Source organism: Macaca thibetana, chromosome 11, assembly GCF_024542745.1.
Source record: "Macaca thibetana thibetana isolate TM-01 chromosome 11, ASM2454274v1, whole genome shotgun sequence".
NCBI lineage: Eukaryota > Metazoa > Chordata > Mammalia > Primates > Cercopithecidae > Macaca > Macaca thibetana.
In genome coordinates this window covers 107334139-107354459 of record NC_065588.1, presented here as the reverse complement: position 1 = coordinate 107354459, position 20321 = coordinate 107334139, and the positions used below count along the sequence as shown (strand labels likewise).

Genomic DNA, 20321 nt, shown 5'->3' with positions numbered 1-20321 from the left:
GTGAGAGGGAGAGAGAGGACCAGAAAACAGAGTCTGAAGACAGAGTGAAAGAGAGAGAAATACAGAAAGAGAGGAGGAGAGAGAGGCACAGAGACAAACAGAAAGACAGGGAGGGAGGGATGAGATGTGAGAGAAAAAGAGAGACAGAGAGAGAGATAGAGACTGACTACTGCCTAGCAGCTCCTACATTGCAGGCAGCAGCCTCGGACCGTGGAGCTGACACAGGCAGGTACTGTCAAGCCCCTGGCTTGTACCCCTTGGCCAGGCTGAGCTGGGACTGGGCCTCATTAGAAGAGCTGTGCCTGTAGGGACTGGGCCTCTTGGGAGGGCTCCATTACTGAGCCTTCCCAGGCTAATGGGCTCAGGGGCTGCACTGAGTGTGTGCTGGGGTCTCCTCGGGGCTCAGGGCCAGACCTCTGTCCTCAGCACCCCACTCAGCCAGTGCTGGACACCCCCACGAAGGACTATGGGCCTAGCACAGCCAGAAACAGCACCTCCTTCCAGCCTGCAGAAGGCGATAAGAACAGCTAGGAACTGTGGGTGAAGCGCCGGTTGGCTTGGTGGTTTCAGTACACGATTATACTGACACCTGTCCCTGCTCTGGGTGACCACCATTTTACAGATGGCAAAAGTGAGGCATAGAGAGCTGCCATTGCTTATCAGCGGTCACCCCTCCAGTAAATAACAGAGCCAGTACTTGCTCCCAGATTTGACTCTAAGAATCCAGGTTCTCTTTCCATGATACTCATTTTTAAAAACAGTACCATTTTGACACTGCTAAAGTATTACATGCATAGGATAAAAACGGCGACAGCACATTAGAATTCAACATCAAAGTCTTCTTCCTCTAGAGGTGCCCACCTTTATTCTGTGTCCTTCTAAAGATACTTCACTCATATTCAAGCAAATACAGAAGCAGAATCTTTCTTTCCTTCGTTTTACTCAGAGGATATCCCATACCTTGTTATGCAACGTGCTGTTTTCTTTTTTCTTTTCTTTTGACACAGGGTCTCACCCTTTGCCCAGGCTGGAGTGCAGTGGTGTGGTCATAGCTCACCGCAGTCTCAAACTCCTGAGCTCCAGTGATTCTACTACTTCAACCTCCAAGTAGCTGGGATAACAGGCGTGTGCCACCCTGCCCAGCTAATTTTTCTGGTTTTTTGTAGAGAGAAGGTTTTGCCGTGTTGCCTAGGCTGGCAGTGATGCCATTTTCATATAATTTACTGTCTGCTCCTTTTCATCAGTACATCAAGAGCATCCTTCTTCCTCTTTATGGTTGCAGAATATTTTATATGGATGAGTCTTATCTATCCAGTCACTTAGGTTACTTCCAATCCCCGACTCATGGACACTCAGGTTACTTCCAATTCCCCATTCATAGATACTTAGGTTACTTCCAGTTCCCCCCTTGTGGACACTTAGGTTACTTCCAATCCCCGACTCATAGACACTTAGGTTTTTTTCCAGGCTTTGCTCTTACTATTAATGCCACACCAACACATTGAGATGTACATCTTGGTAGTCACATATGGGTGTATCTAAAGAATAAGTTCTTAGACAAAGAAGGACTTGGTCACACAGCTGCACCTATGTAAATGTCACAGATGTTGCCAGCTTGCCCCTCAAAGGGACCACATTGATTGCTGCTCCCATCAACCCTGCAAGGGACTGCCTCTTTCCTGCAGCCATGCTGAGGATAAGGGTCAGGATGTCGGGGATGTAAAAGGGAAAAGGCAGAGGATACGGACAATTGAAGTCTGTCCAGAAGAGGGTGGCAATAGGTGACAACAGGTAGCAATGGGTGCCAGCCACCCAAGGAAAAAGTCTCACAGTGACTTCAGGGAGGTCACTTGATACCTCTTTGCCTTGACCAGGAATTCTCCTTGAGCTAAATAAGCTTGTTAGTCACAAATATCTTCCAGGGGGTACTGGGTCTCCCCAAATGCCCTAGGCCAATGAGTACTGCCACCAAACAGAACACGCCAGGCACTGTGCTAGCCCTGATGTGTATGACCTCATTCTATCTCACAGTCACCTGGACAGGGATGCACTGTCATCAGCTCTACCTGCAGGACGGAGAAGTGAAGCCCAGAGAGGTTTAGTCACTTGCCCAAGGTCACACAGAGCTAAGAATGTGATGAGGCTGCGATTCAAACCAAGGTCTGTTGACTTTAGGGTTTGAGCGTTTAACCCCCGTGCTATCCTGGCCCGAAGCTGTCTGGCTCCCAGCCAGGTAACCAATGACCTCGCCCTGCCTCTGAGACCCTGGCGTTGCTTCTATCTATTGCCGGACCCCTCAGACCCCGAGATTTCCTTGCACAGAACTCTCTGGTGATGTTAAACCGGTTCCTTCAACTGAGGGGACTGGAGCCTGGGCACAACTCTATGCCCATGAAGATGAAGCAGGAGCCACCCTTGGAGCCAGGCTTGGAGGCCCAAATGCCAGGCCTGCCTGAGGGATAGCCTGACCCTGTCATTCTTGGCTATCCCAGAGCCCGGCTGAGTCCCCACTGGATGTTCACATATCATTCATTCATTCATCCAGCCATTCAACAAATATTCATTGAGTTCTCAACTGGGGTGAAGCACCTAAACTTCAGAAACTGACCTGAATTTGACTTCCAGCCTCACCCGTTCTTAGCTGTGTGACCTTGGACAAGCTGCTCAAGGCCTCTGAGCCTCAGTTTCTGCATCTCCCAAACAGGTAGAATTATGACCTCCTCCCGAGGTACCAGGGCAGACTGAAGGAGGAAGGTGCATGTCAAATGCTTGGTACAGGATCCGGGGCAGTTGGTGGTGAACAAATGGCTGGTGCTATTCCAATTACTGAACGAGACTGACCCTTTTCCCGTCACCAGGAGCTACGAGTCCCTGCATTGGCTCCCCTGGAATGTCCTTTTGGGGGCACTTGAATGTATCCTGGGCTGGCTCAGGGACCACTGTCCCCTGCCCACCTGAACGAAGATGACCACTTGCCTTGGTGATCAATGTGTTACTGAGCTCAGCCAATTTCTGCAGGACCCGCTCGTCTGACCCCAAAGTCAAAGCTGCCTCCTCCTCCTTCTCCATCCCCAACTACGACTGTTCTAAAATTAGCCGGCAGTTGCCAATTCCAAGCGGAGCCAGCTTCTGGGAACTGGGAGGCCTTGGCATTGTCACCTGAGCCGCCTTCTCCATCCAACTGCGTAATGAATTGTCAGTCTCAGCCACCCCACGGATGGTCTCGAGTTTACAGCTGTTCCACTGTCAAGGACACGGGGGCTAATGGCTCTGAGAAGACAGATCAACTGGAGAATGTCAGGATGATGAATGAATTTGCCCAATGCCAGGATGCTGGCCGCCGGGCTGTATGTAAAAGAGAATGCCTAATTTGTTCTTACCTGCAATTACCTGGAGCCCAAATCTTCAGGTATGATTTAGCGTGGAAAGGGTCCTCTGTTTAGAGGAATTAATTATTTCAAGTGGCACCAACCTTTGAGCTCTGATCACTATGGATACCCTCCCTGGGGCCCTAGGATGGGGGCATGTCTCTAGTTAGGTCCTGCTCTATGTGGAACAGAAGGGAACACAGACTAAACCCATCACAGGCATTCGGGAGGGCTTCAGAGATTGATTTTTATCCCCCGACCCTGCCCTGAAACATTTTTGCATCAAGTCTTCCCTTTGCACATTTTTAAACAAATGTCCCCCCAATTCCCTGTGCACCTCCCCTCCTGCCAGATTAGGTGCACCCATCGGAGATAATCCGATGAGTCAGTGGGTCCTTGCACCCCCCCCACTGAATTACAAGGATTTCTCTTGCCAACCAAATATTTCATCCAGCTGTAGATATCATGAGGAAACGGCAAACAAAGAGAGAGATTTAATAACTGGAAATAAGAGTGAGGATGCAGATAGTTTAATTTTTTTTTGTATTGCATCTAATTGCAATCAACAGTAGACATCTGACACAGTGACAGCCTCAGCAAAATTGCTGCTGAGAGAACAGAATCTTTGTCTAAAAATAATCAGACATTCTGTGCACCACTGTTTGTTATAACGGTAATCGATGCTGGAGGCTTTGAATTCCATCAATTTATAGATCTGCGCAGGCCTGCCTGGCGATGGGGCTGGTGCACAGAGGCCCTCGCCGGCTCGGGCAGTGCTGGGGCCCGGTGTGTGATTAAGATAAGCCCCGATTCCTTTCATACATTCCTTATCAGGGTCTAATTCTCCAGCAGGTAGAGATGTTCACAACAGTTAAAGATTAGTGCAGCTTCTCAGACGCCAAATTTGAGGGTATTGATCAATAAATCAAATCAGGCCAATCAATCGCCCAATCAGGAGAGTCTAGCCAGTGCATTATTACCGGCGCCTCCAAGCCAAAGCTTTTCATGGGTTTCATCAAAACAGCCTCACCTTGGCTTCCCGCCAGCTGCTGGCTTGCCTAATAGACTCCACAGCCGAGAGGGGCCTCCTGCCCAGCGGAAGAGCAATAAATTTCTCATCAAACAGCCGATGGAGAAACAAGATGAACATCTGTTTTGCTGCAATGAAACTCCTGTGTTCTTCAGAATGCACAAACCGCCTCTGACAGACCACCCCAAAGGCGGCTTCCCTGGCACGCGGCGGCCCCACGGAATATTCCGCCCGGTTATTTCAATCAGGTAATTTAAGGAGACTTTTGCATTCTTCTCTCTGCAGCTGCCGGAGCTCTGCAAAGACTATTCCGGCGCAGTCGATAATAAATGCCATCCTGGGACCCTGTAGTATGAAGGCAATTTTATGATACCCATTATGTGGCAATGTAACTTCATTAAAAGCTGTTTATTCCCTCTAAGCATTTTAAGCACTTTCCCTCACCCATAAAGGAGGAGCCCGGGAAGTTATTTTTACAGAAAGGGTTCTAGGCCGTATTTCTTCCCTCAATAACTCAGGGGAGCCTCGCCCACTTGCCTTCTCATTTTGAGGAGGGGAAGCAGCCCTGGGTCTGGGGAGGCTGGGGGAGGACTAGGTTTTCCCTGGGACCCAGGCATGGGGCCACCTCGGCTGCAGGAGTTGAGAGGTCCAGGAGAGGAGAGGATGGAGGCCTCAGTTCCACCAGACCCTCAGAGGCCCTTTGTTCCTATCAGACTGGGCGGAAGAAAGTTCCAGAATATGAGAGCCAAAGCCAGCGTTTTCCAAACTGGGTGTCCCCTAAACCTTTCCTTTTACTTTTCTACGCTGACACAAATCCAAAGAAATTATTTCTCAGCCTGTCGTAAAGGCCCAAATTCTCCTTTGCAGGGACAGCTGGAGGCTGAAGGATCATTTCTTAGCCCAAGACTTGAATGCCACATGTCCAGGGTTCTTCGGCGGAGGTCTGCAGGCCCAGGCAGAGAGGAGCAATTCTTAAGGGTCTGTGGAATTGGTTTCCCTCCCTGTAGAGGGGTCTGCTGATGTCCTGCACGGGAGACGTGGATGGTGGCATTCTGCTTCTTGGAAAGCAGGAGAGGGAGAAAGTAGGGAGGGAATGAATGGGACTGCAGAGAGGAACATCTGCAGGCATCAATCAGGGGCGCGGAGGGTTCCCGAAGACTTCTTTAATTCGGAGAGCTTGGTGTCCGAGGGGAGGAAGGACAGAGGGTCAGAAGCCTACAGCCCAGCAGGGTGATGTGGGGGGAGGGTTGGGTCAGGGGGCCCCATGGGGGCTGGAATTCTGCCAGGGATGCATTGGAGCACAAGACAGGATCTGGACTAGTGCCATGGCAGGATCCAGGGTCAGGGTAAAAATCACAGTCCCAGGGGCTGGGCACGGTGGCTCACGCCCGTAATCCCAGCACTTTGGTGGGCCAGGCAGGCAGGTCACCTGAGGTCAGTAGTTCAAGATCAGCCTGGCCAACAGGGCGAATCCCTGTCTCTACCAAAAATACAAAATGAGCTGGACATGGTGGCATGTGCCTGTAGTCCCAGCTACTCGGGAGGCTGAGGCAGGAGAATCACTTGAACCCAGGAGGTCGAGGTTGCAGTGAGCTGAGATCGCACCACTGCACTCCAGCCTGGGGGACAGAGCAAGACTCAAAACAAAAACAAAACAAAACAAAACCACAGCCCCTGCTGACCAAGCATATCATAGACGAAACTAAAGGAAAGGGTAGGCAAAACAACAACAACCACAATAACAACAACCACGGGGATGGCTCAGATCAGCAGGAATGAACTCTGTGCCACGCACCATTCTAACCCATTCAATCCTCTCAACACCACCATGAAGTAGGATCATTATTAAACCCATTCTGCAGATTTGGAAACTGAGGCCCAAAGAAGTGAAGTTAAACATCCCCAGGTCACAGAGCTAGTAAACAGAATTCATCATGAACATTTCTTGGGCGCTTGGAGTTCCCATCCTGTGCACCTTATATGTGGTCTCCTGATTTATCTTTCTAATACTCCTCCACAGCGGTGTTGGTATTATGCCCATCTTACAGGTGAAGAAACTAAGGCTCAGAGAGGGGAAGTGATTTAAGCAGGTCAGTCAGGGGCAGAGCTGGGGCTGAAATGCATTCCAAAGTCCTTGACCCCTTCGGGCACTGTTTCCTGGCCTTCCAGGGATCCTGCTGGGCTCCTTGTGAGGGGCTCCTCAATGACGAGGGGAGTCCACGGTCCCCTCTAGGGCTCCCACTATTGCCCTGTCCAGTCCAATCTCTGTGCAGTAGCCCAGGGAATGTCTGAAAGGTAAACTAATCCTTCCAAACCCTCCTCGGCTGCTGCTGGCTCTGAGCAAAAGGCCCTGCATGGTCCTGCACAGTCTGCTCCCAGGTCTCTCTCAGCCCCGCTTTCCCCTGCGCTGACTGCTGACCCCCTTGCGGTCATTCCCCGTTGCAGAGTCCAGACGCACTCCTGGACCTGGCACATGCACACGGTCCTCCTGCTCAGCCCTGGGATGCCAAGACCACAGGACATCCCTAAGCCCCCACGGCCCCTGAGCTTCCATCTGAGCCTTCATCATAGGCATAAATCACTGGGCTTCATTCCAAATGGCCATCCCATAAATGTCCATCTCCCTCATTAAACGCTGACTTGGTCTTGTTTGCCTGTGTACCCAGCCCCTGGCATGATGCCAGGCACATAGTAGGTATTTAAGAAATATTCACTGACTGATCTAAGTGGGGACCCCTGCCCTCCCTCCCAGTGTCCCACCTGTGGCCCTTCCCTTTCCATCCCAGCTGGTCCCTTGCAAATCCAGTCCTAGTTCTCAGCCACATTCTATGTTTTAAATGGGGAAGGGAGAGTGGCTAGACTGGGTCATAAATCCACCCTTGAGCCAAGGAAGTTGTGGAACAAGAATGAACCCAGTCAGAGGGCTGGGCTTGTCAACCTGACAGCAAATTATATTCCTGCCAGACCACGGGGCTGTCTGCCCAAAATACAGATATGTACCGGGGTCTCTCATACAGAGAGGCCACAGTATATTAGATTTATCATACACTCCAGCCAAGATGTGCTGCTGAGATTTCGGGGCAAGATTTATTACACTGGCTGGTTTTTAAAATGAAAGTGAAAAGAGGATATTCTGGCAAAACTGCGGGCTGTTAATGGGGTGAGAATCACATAAAATAGATCATCTTGGAATCTCTTCTTCTAGACACAGACAGACCTTTGCAGAAAACCCCAGGGTTTCTGGAAAAAAGATGCTCGACCCAATGTTTTTACACAGAACCACTGGGTGACCTTGGATGAATTACTCTCATTCTTTGGATGTGTATTTCTTATCAGCAAACAACAATAAGAACAAAAAATGACAGCTATAACTTATTGATTGCTTACTACACGCTGGGCATTTTGTATGGGGTGATTCTCTGAATGGTGGCAACAATGCTTTGAGACAGTTATATTTTTATTCCCATTATAGAGATGAGGAAACTGAGGTCCACAGAGGTATCATCACTAGGACAATTAACAGCAAAACCCGAATGCTAACCCAGGTCTGGGGCCAGCCCGGTCAAAAACCTTCAATGACCTCTGACCTTCCATTCCATGAAAAGTTAGCTCTGCCTGTTCAGATGAAAGCTACCAGAAAAATCATCCTCGACTGTGCGCTGTGGCTCACGTCTATAATCCCAGCACTTTGGGAAGTCGAGGCAGGCAGATCATTCAAGGTCAGGGGTTCGAGACCAGCCTGGCCAACACAGTGAAATTCCATCTTTACTAAAAATACAAAAATTAGCCAGGTGTGGTAGCGTGCACCTGTAGTCCCAGCTATTTGGGAGGCTGAGGCAGGAGAATTGCTTGAGCCTGGAAGGTAAAGGTTGCAGTGAGCTGAGATTGCACCAGTGCACTCCAGCCTGGGTGAAAGAGTGAGACTCTGCTCAAAATAATAATAATAATAATAATAATAATAATAATAATAATAATTCTTGTCCTCAAAATGGAAACTGCAACTAGGAAGCCCCAGCCACCCCTTGGTCCTGGTGGTGTCTGTCCTTTGCAGAGATGGCTGCAGGGGGAAAAAGGGGTGGCAATTTCATTTGATTTCTCATGGTGTTTGCTTTTAGATTCTCAGGCTCTCAAGCAGGTTTAGCTTGTGCTGAGTAAATGCGGGCCCTGCTCCCAAGTAGGCATGGAAAACATTTTAGACACATAAGCCACAGGGGTGCTGGCATGCCGGAGGGGACAGAGATGAGAAGACATCCTGAAGAAGCCCAGCACGGGGAAGACCCAAAACTCTAGAACAGTGGTTCTCAAGCTGGGGCGATTTTGTCCTCAGGGGGACATGTGGCTATGTGTAAAGATATATTTGATAGTCACAACTAGGGGGGTGCTACTGGCATCTAGTGGGTGGAGGCTGGAGATGTTGCTAAACATCTTACAAGGCACAGGACGGCCCTGCGATGAGACATTTTCCAGTCCAAACTGCCCTTCATGTGCGAGGTTGAGAAAACTGGATCTCAAAGGACCTGCAGGCATTTCCTCCAGCAAACAAACTGGAGGAATTGGGGAATGAATGGGAGAGGAGCCCAGATCAGTGTGGGCCAAGAGTCACATGTGAACAAGTTTCAGGCCAACAAAGTAAAGCAGTCCTGATGGTCAGGAGCCCTCTCCCCAAAGGTGGCCCAGCATACACTGGTGAGCTGATACATCCTGTGGATGGAAAAGCGAGCCTAGAGTGGGGGCTGGACACAACCACCTTTTTTTTTCTCATCCAAACCTGACACTGAATAAAGTCCCCAGGACAAGAGCAATGATGTTTGGGGTTCCTTCCAGAATCGCCCATGGATTAGTCCATTTAATCCTGCCCACAGCCCCATGACACGGGCACTGTGGTTATCCTTACGTAATAGAACAGGAAACTGAGGCTTCGAGAGGTAAAAGTCACTTGTCTAAGGTTACAAAGCCGGCAGGTAGGGAAGTCAGGACTCGAGCCCGAGTCTCCCTGATCCCAACACTCATTAGGAAGATATTCCTCACACTGGGCATGGTGGCTCACACCTGTAATCTCAGTGCTTTTGGGAGGCCAAGGCATGAGGATTGCTTGAGGTCAGGAGTTCAAGACCAGCCTGGGCAATATAGTGAGACCCTGTTTCTACAAAATTAAAAAAAAAAATTAGGTGTGCTGCACATCTGTGGTCCCAGGTACTCAGGAGGCTGAGGCAGGAGGATCGCGTGAGCCCAGGAGTTTGAGGAGGCAGTGAGCTATGATCGCATCACTGTATTGCAGCCTGGGCAACAGAGCGAAACAACTCTGTCTCTTAAAAAAAAAAGAGAGAGACTCCTCAAACCCCATCAGTTCTCCCCCCAACCCAGGGAAAAGCACCCACTGCCACCCCGCCCCTGCCACCTACTGCTTTGATTTAGAAACCGAGGCAGGAGATCTGGACCCAACATTCAAGACCTAAGTTCAACAGTTCAGCCGTCTCTCATGTTAAAGACACAAAAACATGCTCAATAAGCTGCCCAGATCCCCGCTTACTTTTTTTTTTAAACAAAAACACTGCAACCGGCGGTGAAAAAGACATTGTCTTGAACACACACTTTAATTGATGTCTCCGACCATTCAGTAACATGGATAAAAGAAAACTTGCTTTATTAATAGGCCCTCATGCTAATTAGCACAATTTATTGCCAGGGAGGCAGTCCCTACCTTCTGCAAATGTTATGAGTGTAGACAAAAAAACTTTTGTTGAGAACCCAACACGATATCGCCGCGTGACCAAGCCTGCCACAAAGAGATGGGAAAAGCATACAGCTTAGAGAGGCCACTCAGAGGCATGGGGTGCTGCTCTATAAATTTATTATGTCACTTGACCATTTCCCAGTAATCAGAAAGCCCCAAATTTAAATGTCGGCTGGTTTCTGCCCATAAATACGTGTTTCTCACCACTTTGAGGAAGGTTCCCTAATGACTGTGAAGCTTTGTGGAAAAGTGTGAAAAAAAAAAAAAAAAGAAGGTGTGGGTGAGGAGGGGGTTGGTAAAAAAAAATCTTAAATGTTTAATATTCAATAAATGTGTCAATTTTACATACAGAGGCAAATGGGTCTTTATTGAGGAATTGGTAAATTTCCTCAGAGAAAAGTAAGTGCATTTTAGCCTTCAAGGAGTCCCAGATGAATAGAAATGGAATGTGATTTGTGATAAAACTCAGCTGCTCTATAAAAGACGTTAAATAAATGTTGCTGTTTCACCAGGGATGTACAAAATTGATTGCATTATAGACTGATTCTAAGATGCTGCATCCCTGTACGGCCCCCTCATCAGCTTCTGTGTGTGGGGGGAGCTGCTTCCAGAGACAATTTAGACTGCTTGGCGACTCCTCTTCCTAATGCTGTAGCAGAATTTTCTGGAATTGTAAGATTTCCCCTTTATATTTTGATTTCAGTTGAACCATAGAAAACTGCTGCTATTTGACTATTTTTGACCTCTTCACAACTGCAATTTCTTCTCTATTTGCTTAATATTTCCGGTGGCCTGACCATCATCTTGGGGAAGGCTGTTGATACCTCCAAAGAGAATTGTGGTTGCTGTCTAGAGTTCATGGTTGGTGATGTCCCTGTTCCCTTTGTCTGGTCACCAGAGGGCACCCCAGTCTGCAGAGGGAATCTTACTTTTCCTTCAGCCCACCTTGGGGAGCTTGGGAGTATCCCGTGCCCTTTCCGAACCTCAGTTTTCCCCCTCTGCAAAATGGGCACAACTCCACCTTTCCCCCAGGGTATCTGGAAAACTGGATGTGGTAACCATTGCAGGTAAGCTGTCCCATGCTTTCAGCCAGCTAGTATAAGGTATTGTGTATCCAACCAGGGGCTGCGTGTGACTCACATGTGACACACACAGCCCTACCCTCAAGGAACTGCTAACGTCACTGTCAACACAGGACAACTTCTTCAAGTGAGAAATGAGGGTTCACAGACTGAAGGGTAGAACCAAACTGATCAGGAAAACTTCCCGGAAAGCAGGAGCGTGGTCTCATTCAGACACGTCCCTTGCCTCTCCATGCCCGCTGTCATCAGCCTGGTCCGGTCACTGCCAATTCCTGCCTGGATGCTTGCGGGTGTCTCCCTGGCTCCACGCAATTCTCTGCCACCTCACTTCCACCCTGGCAGCCGGACAGGGTATTTCAAGATGTAAACTGGATGTTGATACTTCCCTGCTTAAAATCTCCCTGGACTCCCCATCCCATTTCAGATAAAATCTGAACCCTCCAGCCCAGTCTGCAAGGCCTGTGTGGTCAGGGCCCTGCCTACCTCTCTACAGTATTTCCTCCCATAGTCCTTGTACTTTGCTCCCACCCTCTGGCCCTTCATTTGGTTCCCGGAAACTGCCAAGCCCATACCAGCCCCAGGACCTCTGTACGTGCAGTTTCCGCTACCTGAATGCCCTTTCCTCCCAATTATTTGCCCAGTTCAGTGGTTCCCAAAGTCTCCGGCCCAGCAGGATCAGTGTCACCTGGGATGTTGCTAGAAATGCAGATTCTCAGACAGGCTCCAGACCTACTGAATCAGAAACTCAGAGGGTAGAGCCTGGCGATTTTTTTCAAGGAAACTTCAGGTGATTCAAATGCACACTCAAGTCTGAAAACCAATGGCCTAACTCAGCCCTGCCCCTCAGCCAAGTTTCAGCTTAAACATTACTTCCAGGAGACCAACACCCCAACATGAGGTCAGGTTCCTACTGTCATGAGCCCCCACTGCTGCCTCCTCACCTCTCTGAAGCACCATGGCAACTGTGATGTCATCATGAACGATTTCAAGTCTGTATCTCTTCATAGCTAGACTAAAAGCTCCAGGAGGGCAGGTACCCCTGTGCGCCCAGCACCTTATCGTGCCTAGCAGAGAGAAGGTGCCCTGGAACTATGTGTTGCATGAGCACATGAATGAATGCTCAAATGAACAAATGAATGAGTTCTGGAAGAATGACAGTGTTCATAAAGAAAGTGCCCCCTGGCATCCTATTTTCCATCCACCAGCCCACAGATCAACCCCATCTCCATTTGACTTTCTAAGTATCACCCTGGTCAAGTCAGGAGCCAATCACAGCAATGCATGGGAATGACCATCAAATTAGAACAGCAACAACAACAAAAGAACCAGCCAAGAGGAGATTCCAGAGGAGATTCCCATGCAGTGGATGTGCAGCTCAGGGGCTAAGCCTGAACATCCCTCAAGAAGAACAACAAACCTCTCTCTCCCTTCTCAACAGCAACTGTCTGTGCAGAGAGCCTCCAGGCAAAAACCTGGAGACCAAAATGTGCAGGCAAGAAGTCTGCCCATCAGCTCGGAAGATTCCAGTCCCGCGGTCTGGAATCTTCTGGCTGAGAGGCTGAGGCTGCCTCTAACTAAGCCTTGAGTTTATTGCAAGCTTCTCGATGCTGCACGGCAGTTTGCTCAGCTCTTGGAGCTAAAGCTGGAAGGGAAATCATTTCTTTTCCTATAACTCAGAGCAATTATATTCTCTTAGTGCGGACATCTGGCTCACTGCTGATCTCCTTACTTACGTTTTCCAAACGATATCAGTTCTGGGAAGATCAATTATTACTGAAAAGTCGAGAAACGTTCACCGGTTATTTGCATTGATTTGGTTGACAAGACACAGACTCCTTTTAAACTACAGATGTCCATGGAAGGGATAGAGAGGAGAAAAACGCAAAAACCCCAGACAGCTTGAGGTTCGGAGCCTCCACCCAGCTGCAGGAACTGCAGAGAGTGGAAAGCGCTGGCTGGGATGCGGACACTGAACCACCCTCCCAGAGTCCCCCAAACAGAGCCATTTCCATCAAGACAAACAGGTAGCCAGTGTCGGCCAGCGCCACAAGCAGCCATGATGATATAATTGGTTCGCTACCGCATCATTTTTAATCAATAGGATCCGGAGTTTCCACAGCTTGGACAGCCCAAATCTCCCTGGCAGCCAAGAACCAGCGGGTTGTTAAAAGGCCCGATAGTTCTGCCTCGCTAATGGGTGGCTGGTTCCCTCAACCCTGCTGATTTTTTAAATAAACCTAAATTCCAATAATTGTTTAATGTTTATTTTTATTTAGTTCTGGTTCAGATGCTCTGCGTCTCTCTGACAGAAATTGATATCTGGCTCCTGGTGAGCTTTATTAAAAAACAGGCACACACACACGCACATACACACACAAACACACACACAGAGGCACCTGCACACACACAGGCACATGCACATACACGCACTGGCATATGTACACGCACACACACATACACACACAAGTGCATGCACACATACACGCAGGCACAGGTACACACAGGCATATGCACACACACGCACACACAGGCACATGCACACACACAGGTGCATGCACAGGCATGCACACGCATGCACATGTACACAGGAACATGCACACACAGAGACGTGCATACGCTGCCTGCCCATTGGGAAGTGAGTTATTTATTTGGCACAGGTGAGGCCCAGGACCCACATATCTGGATGGGAGAAGACAGAAGGGCCAATTTCCCAAGCTCTGCCTTCTCCCCGGCTCCTTCCCCAGGACGTGAAAAGGGACCCTGCCGTTCTTTCATGAGGGAGCCCTGTTCTCAGCTCAGGCACTGGACAAAGGCGACACTGGGCCTCTAATTATGGCCTGCAAACCCCTTCAGCATCACTGTGGCCACAGGCTGGGACGACTCCTCAGAGAGGGCACTCTGGGCTTTTCCCTCCCATAGCCCCAGATATGTCTGGTGGCTGTGCTCTGAGACCCGCTGAGCCACTAGCCACCTGTGTGCACAGGAACACGGGACCGGGGTTTCCCCACAAGCCACGGAAACCAGGAAGCAAGATGTCTCCCAGCTGCTTGCATTGGGTCAGAGAGACTCACTCCCACTGGTACAGAAGAAACCCCTCTCGTCTGTCCTTCTGACTGGTCTCAGAAAAGCCGCAGTGAGCCTGGGTATTAAGGGGAGGCTTTTGGTGCTCTCAGTGGCCGCACAGTGCACTAAGGGGCTCATGCGTTCTCTGGGAAAATCACTGCAAACTGATGACCTGCAGATCAGGCTTGCCAAGGCCAAGGCGTGTGTGAAGGTCAAACTCGAGGCTTTCCTTCCATACTCTGCACCCCATCCATCAGACTGGGGTGTGCCCAACTTCTCCATCTCCGTCACCCCCAAGTGGAATCAGTCACCGACACCTGCTAGGATGACTGCAGGCATCATCAGCGCCTGTTCTCTCCTTGGATGCCAACGCCACTCTGGGTCACAGCCCAAGAGGCATCACCACAGTGACCAGGACACCTCACTGGACGCTGCCTGGAGCTTCCCCACTCCCCTCCCATTCCCACACACCTTAACCAGAGTTGCCGATGCCAGACATGGGCGCAGTCCATCCCTCCTTGATCTCTCTCGCTTCCCAGGAGACGCTCCCGTGGCTTCCACATGCTTATTCCCTCCACCTCGGCCTTCTCAGCATGCTGGGCCTGAGGTCAGGGACCCAGTCACGGAGAGGAACAACCTGCTATTTTCATCTTTCCAACACACCACACATAAGAGGAAGTGATGTCAAAGTTCCTCTTTCTATTGGAGAATGGGGAAGACTGGAATCAGTGAGAAGTTTCAGCAGCAAGTGGAGAGGAATGTTGAAAAGAACCCAGGCTTTGTCATCAGAAGAGCTGGGTTTCAGGAGGCAGGGGTTGCAGTGAGCTGAGATCGTGCCACTGCACTCCAGCCTGGGTGACAGAGTGAGACACCATCTCAAAAAAAAAAAAAAAAAAGAAGAGCTGGGTGTGCATCCAGCTTCAGTCACTTCCTAGCTGTGTATCCTGGGCACATCACCCTATCCTGTGATCCGGTGGGGGCAGTTATTATTCTTTTTTTTTTTTTTTTTTTTTTTTTTGAGATGGAGTTTTGCTCTTGTTGCTCAGGCTGGAGTGCAATGGCGTGATCTCGGCTCACCACAACCTCCGCCTCCTGGGTTCAAGCGATTCTCCTGCCTCAGCCTCCCGAGTAGTTGAGATTACAGGCATGCACCACCACTCCTAGCTAATTTTGTATTTTTAGTAGAGATGGGGTTTCTCCGTGTTGGTCAGGCTGGTCTCGAACTCCTGACCTCAGGTGATCTGCCCACCTCGGCCTCCCAAAGTGCTGGGATTACAGGTGTGAGCCACCGTGCCAGTCCAGTTATTGTTCTTAATACTCTTATCCTGGGAGACTCAGGCCGAATGCTCTGGTGCAATTCCTTACCACTGCATGGGGGCTCTTACTGTTGGCACCCCAATTTTGGAGACAGGTTCCTTAAATTCTACCCCCCAGTACCTTGCATGGGGCATCCAGTGGCCCTGTTTGCACCCAGAATTTGCTTCCATCCACAGCAGCCACAGACAACCTCTAGTGGGCTCCCTGCTGTCCTTGTATGACCCATAGGTCATTTCCTGCCACCCTGATGCCCTCTGGACCACCCTGGCCCACCACCACCCACTCCCGCAGAACCATGTCTCTGTGTGTAATCGACTCTAATAATTGTCCCAATACATACGGCGTGTACTCAGGGTCTATTATCAGCTAATGAGTAAATAATATTCTGTTCTAAATCCAAAAGCGCTATTAGATACCAGAGGGGGACTAATGGGCGTTTTAAGACCCCTTTAATCACATATTAACGTGACGCGAAGCAGGCTGTGGAGCCCATATGCCAACCGCCCTGCCACTGAGGAGGCTTTTCCTCTTTAAAAGAACAAAGTCGGGGAGAGAGCCAGCCCTCCATTCTCAGGGCTGGTTAGACAGCCAGGCTGACCCGCTGGGGGTGGAAGAATGTCCCCGATCCGACTGGCTATCTTTGAATAAAACGAGTATGGTTGTGGCCATCGCTGCTTTTCTGGGGCATGGTGGGGAAAGAGGGTTCTGTTCCTATGGACGCTGTGATGAATTACCACCAACTAGGGGGTTTTAAAACAACAGGAACGTCTTCTCTCCCGCTTCTGGAGGCTGGAAGTCTGAAATCAAGGTGTGGGCTGTCAGAGCTGCACTCACTCTGCAGGTTCCAGGGGCGGGTCCTTCCTCACCACCTCCAGCTCCTGGTGGTCACGGCCATCCTTGGTGTCGCCGGGCTTGTGGCATCGCTCCCATCCCTGCCTCTGTCATCACATGACTTTCTCCCTGAGTGTCCCTGTCTTCACGTGGCCTTTTGACAAGTACATCAGTCATTAGATTTAGGGCCCACCCTAATGGTGGACTAGAGAGGCCTACTCTAGTATGGCCTCATCTTAACTGATTTCACCTGCAGAGACCCTGCTTCTAAATAAGGTCATACCCTGAGGTTCTAGGTGGACACGAATTTTGGGGGATGACATTCAGTGCAGGACAGAGGTGAGTTGGAGGGGTAGTGATGACGGTGGGCGGGGAGGGTGCTCTGATATGGGCCCTCATACTCTGAGCGACTATAACATAGAGTTCCTGCCATCCTGCAACCCCCACCCCGCTGAGCATTCCAGAAAAGTTCAAGCACCCGACCCAAATTCCTCCCATGGATCCATCATGTCCTATTAGCAACTTGCGTTTCTTATTAGCTACTTCCATCGACTCATATTAATATTTGTTTTCCCTAATACAATGCAGGAGTCTGCTCCGATTAGTAACTTTCATATCACATTAGTGGAAACAACTATGAATACAATACAATCCCAATATGACACAGTTTGATGGGGAGTCGCTAACACAATGAGACTCTCCCCTGCGATGGCACAGGAATGTTGCCCTGTTGTCAGGCAGAGCTGGGGAACGTGGAAACAATCAGTCCCCAGCACGCTGAGCCACATGGGCCACCCTCAACTGACGGGATGAGGTTCTGGTGTGGTGGGAGGTCCTGCTTGGAAGGAATCAACTTAGTGCGTCTCTCCTTGTTTCCAAACACCCACCCATCAGACCAATAAGGATCATTCCAGCTCTTCTCCAAAACATCTGAGCAGCCCTGGAATCTGCAGGGGACAGGCAACAGGCAGAGAGAAGGGCTCATGACATCTTCTGCAACCCAGATCTCCACGGCTCTACCTTTATCGGTGTGACAGGCAGGGCTGGTGTTGCCCAGGTTAATTCATCAAAGACGTGTGAACACAGCAGAGTTGGGGTGATGTGAGGAGCTGCAAACTGGGTTGCTGTCTGATGAGGCCTCAGGAAATGGATGGGGGAGGAACAGCGCTAAGACGGTGCACATCTGTCAGGGTAGTTTAGAAAGACCTCACTCCAGCCAGCAGGGCTCCGGATTGGTTTGAGTTCAAATCTTATTACTGCCCTTATTACTGCCCAGAGAGTTCACAGTAGGTGCCCTTATTACTGCCCTTATTACTGCCCACAGAGTTCACAGTAGGTGCCCTTATTACTGCCCAGAGAGTTCACAGTAGGTGAACTCTCTGTGCCTCGGTTTCCTCCTCTGTAAAATGGGGATAAAACAGGGCCTACCCTGAGCGCAGTGGCTCACAACTGTAATCCCAACACTTTGAGAGGCAGAGATGGGTGGTTAACTTGAGGTCAGGAGTTCAAGACCAGCCTGGCCAACATGGTGAAACCCCATCTCTACAAGAATACACAAATTAGCTGGACGTGGTGGCGTGTACCTGTAATTCTAGCTACTCAGAAGGCTGAGGCATGAGAATCGCTTGAACTCAGGAAGCAGAGGTTGCAGTGAGCTGAGATCACGCCACTGCACTTCAGCCTGGGCAAAAGAGCAAGACTCCATCTCAAAAAAGAAAAAACAAACAAACAGACAAAAAAAAAAAAAAAAAAAAAAAAACCCATGGCCAGCCCAATAGGATTGTTAGGAGGATTAAATGAGATAGGAACAGAAAAAACTTAGAGCCTAGCACTGCGTCTGACACATGGTAAATCTGCCTTAAGATGCAGCACAGGTGATGGCTGCAAATCCTGAAGTGACTTGGTCCCCTCCACCATGGACGGGGGCCACCCCCACTTGCCTTTCAAGTTCACCCACTTGTTCTGAGTGAGCTCTGGGGTAGGCATTACAGAAAAATATAAAGTTGAGAATGAAACAGGCCCTCCCCTCGAGAAGCCCATGGTCTACTTAGGGGCAGAAGCTACAGAACCGAGAGGCAGGGGTCATATCACAAGAGGTTTTCGAGCCACGTCAAGGAGTGTGAACTTTATCTTGATGGAAATAGGGAACAGTGGAAGAAGTAAAAGCCCCCAAGCTTCAGTGCGGGTGAAGGAACGAAGGCCTGTAGGGACAGGGTACGGTGCTTCCCTTGGTGCCAAACCACCTGTCATCTCATTCCTGGCAGATAGAGAGGCCACGGGACAGCAAGAGACAGAGACAGACAGGGGCCGGGAGGACAGTGCAGAAGCTGAGACTGTGAGCTTCTTGTGACAGCGCTGGTGCTCTCGCTCTCCCTGCCAGCCTGTCTGGGAGACTGGCAGAGCCCCCGCCCTGCCCTGCCACAATCCATTCCAAGCTATCCCGGCAAGGTTGCCGAATAATTCCCACCGCCTCCAAACGGCACTCCACGTGGCAGCCAGCAGCCTGCTGCCAAGGGGCAAGTGGCCAAGATTCCCTTCCAACAGAGACATCCCCTCGCCAATCAGAATGTGGCCGGCACGCGTCCCAGAAAGTCGGACGGTTGCTGTCCACCAAGCAGATGATGCTGTCAGGACTTCTCGGTCCTGGGCAGTGTCCACTACCCCCGCCCAAGCCTCCCAGCAAGGAGGGTCCACACTCAGGAACCAAACACCTGCCCCCTTCCACATTTAGCCTCTGCAGATCCTCCAGATGAAAGCACAGGCTCTAGAGTCAAAATGCGAGGGCTCAAAGCCTGGCCCCTCCATCAAGCAGCTGTGCAAACCAGAGCAAGTCACTTAACTTCTCTGAGCCCTGGGTTGTGTTCACAACACGGGGTTCATACCTCACAGAGTTGTTGGGTGGGTTAAATGAGAGTATCTACAAGAAGTGCTTTTCCAGCGCCTGGCGCTTAGTCCATGCTCAATAAATGTTAGTTTGGGTATCACCATCTACAGTATGTTGTCTACTCAGAACTCAGCTAACTGATAATGTCAGCTTTCCAGAATGGAGCTAGGAGCCAGAGGGTTAGAAGAAAAGGCTTCCAAGCAGTTAAAATAAATGTCGCAGGCTGGGCGTGGTGGCTCACGCCTGTAATCCCAGTGCTTTGGGAAGCTAAGGCAGGAGAATAACTTGAGGCCAGAAGATCAAGACCAGCCTGGGCAACAATAGTGAGACTTTGTCTTTACCAAAAAAATGAAAAAAGTTAGTCAGGTGTGATAGTGCACACCTATAGTCCCAGCTACTCAGGAGGCTGAGGCAGGAGGATCACCTGAGCCCAGGAGGTTGAGGCTGCAGTGAGCCGTGATCACACCACTGCACCCCAGCCTGGGTGACACAGAGAGATCCAGTCTATAAAAAAAAAAAGAGTCAAAGTGGACACACTGAAAGCCCAATCATGAAAACCATTCCATATTAGTAATATTAGAGTAACATGCTTAATATAATCATAATTAGTAATCACCACCACCAAACACTGTGGAGAGCAATTTAAATACATCTTAGCATTTCACCAGTAGGATGCTGGTAAATGTTAAACAATCAGCTCTCTGGAGAAAAAGGACAAATTCTGATATTTACCATTTCCATGGTGTACATTTTCCCACCACGGTCAATTTCAAGCCCTGCTGTGATGTCACTCCACATGGAGCTGGAAGGCGATGCTTAGAGCTGGTTCTCACCCACCAGCTCTGGTCACTGCTGCATGAACCCTCTCCACATCCCAATGAGGTCAGTGCTATTTTTACCCCCATTTTGTAGACAAGGACAATGAGGCCCAGATACACATATTTCTTCGCCCAGGGTCATACAGTGAGCACGTGGCAGCAGCACCAGAATTTGAGTCCAGTTCTGTGTGGAT

General features: G+C 49.8%; 2 protein-coding genes across 3 annotated transcripts in view; both read right to left on the bottom strand.

The window, feature by feature from the left end:
• Positions 1-20321, bottom strand: part of LOC126931527 (peptidyl-prolyl cis-trans isomerase NIMA-interacting 4-like) — a 773797-nt gene that overhangs the window by 82625 nt on the left and 670851 nt on the right. The gene's annotated exons all lie outside the window — the stretch shown is intronic.
• The window catches only part of CUX2 (cut like homeobox 2), a 280830-nt gene that overhangs the window by 167511 nt on the left and 92998 nt on the right, over positions 1-20321 (bottom strand). The gene's annotated exons all lie outside the window — the stretch shown is intronic.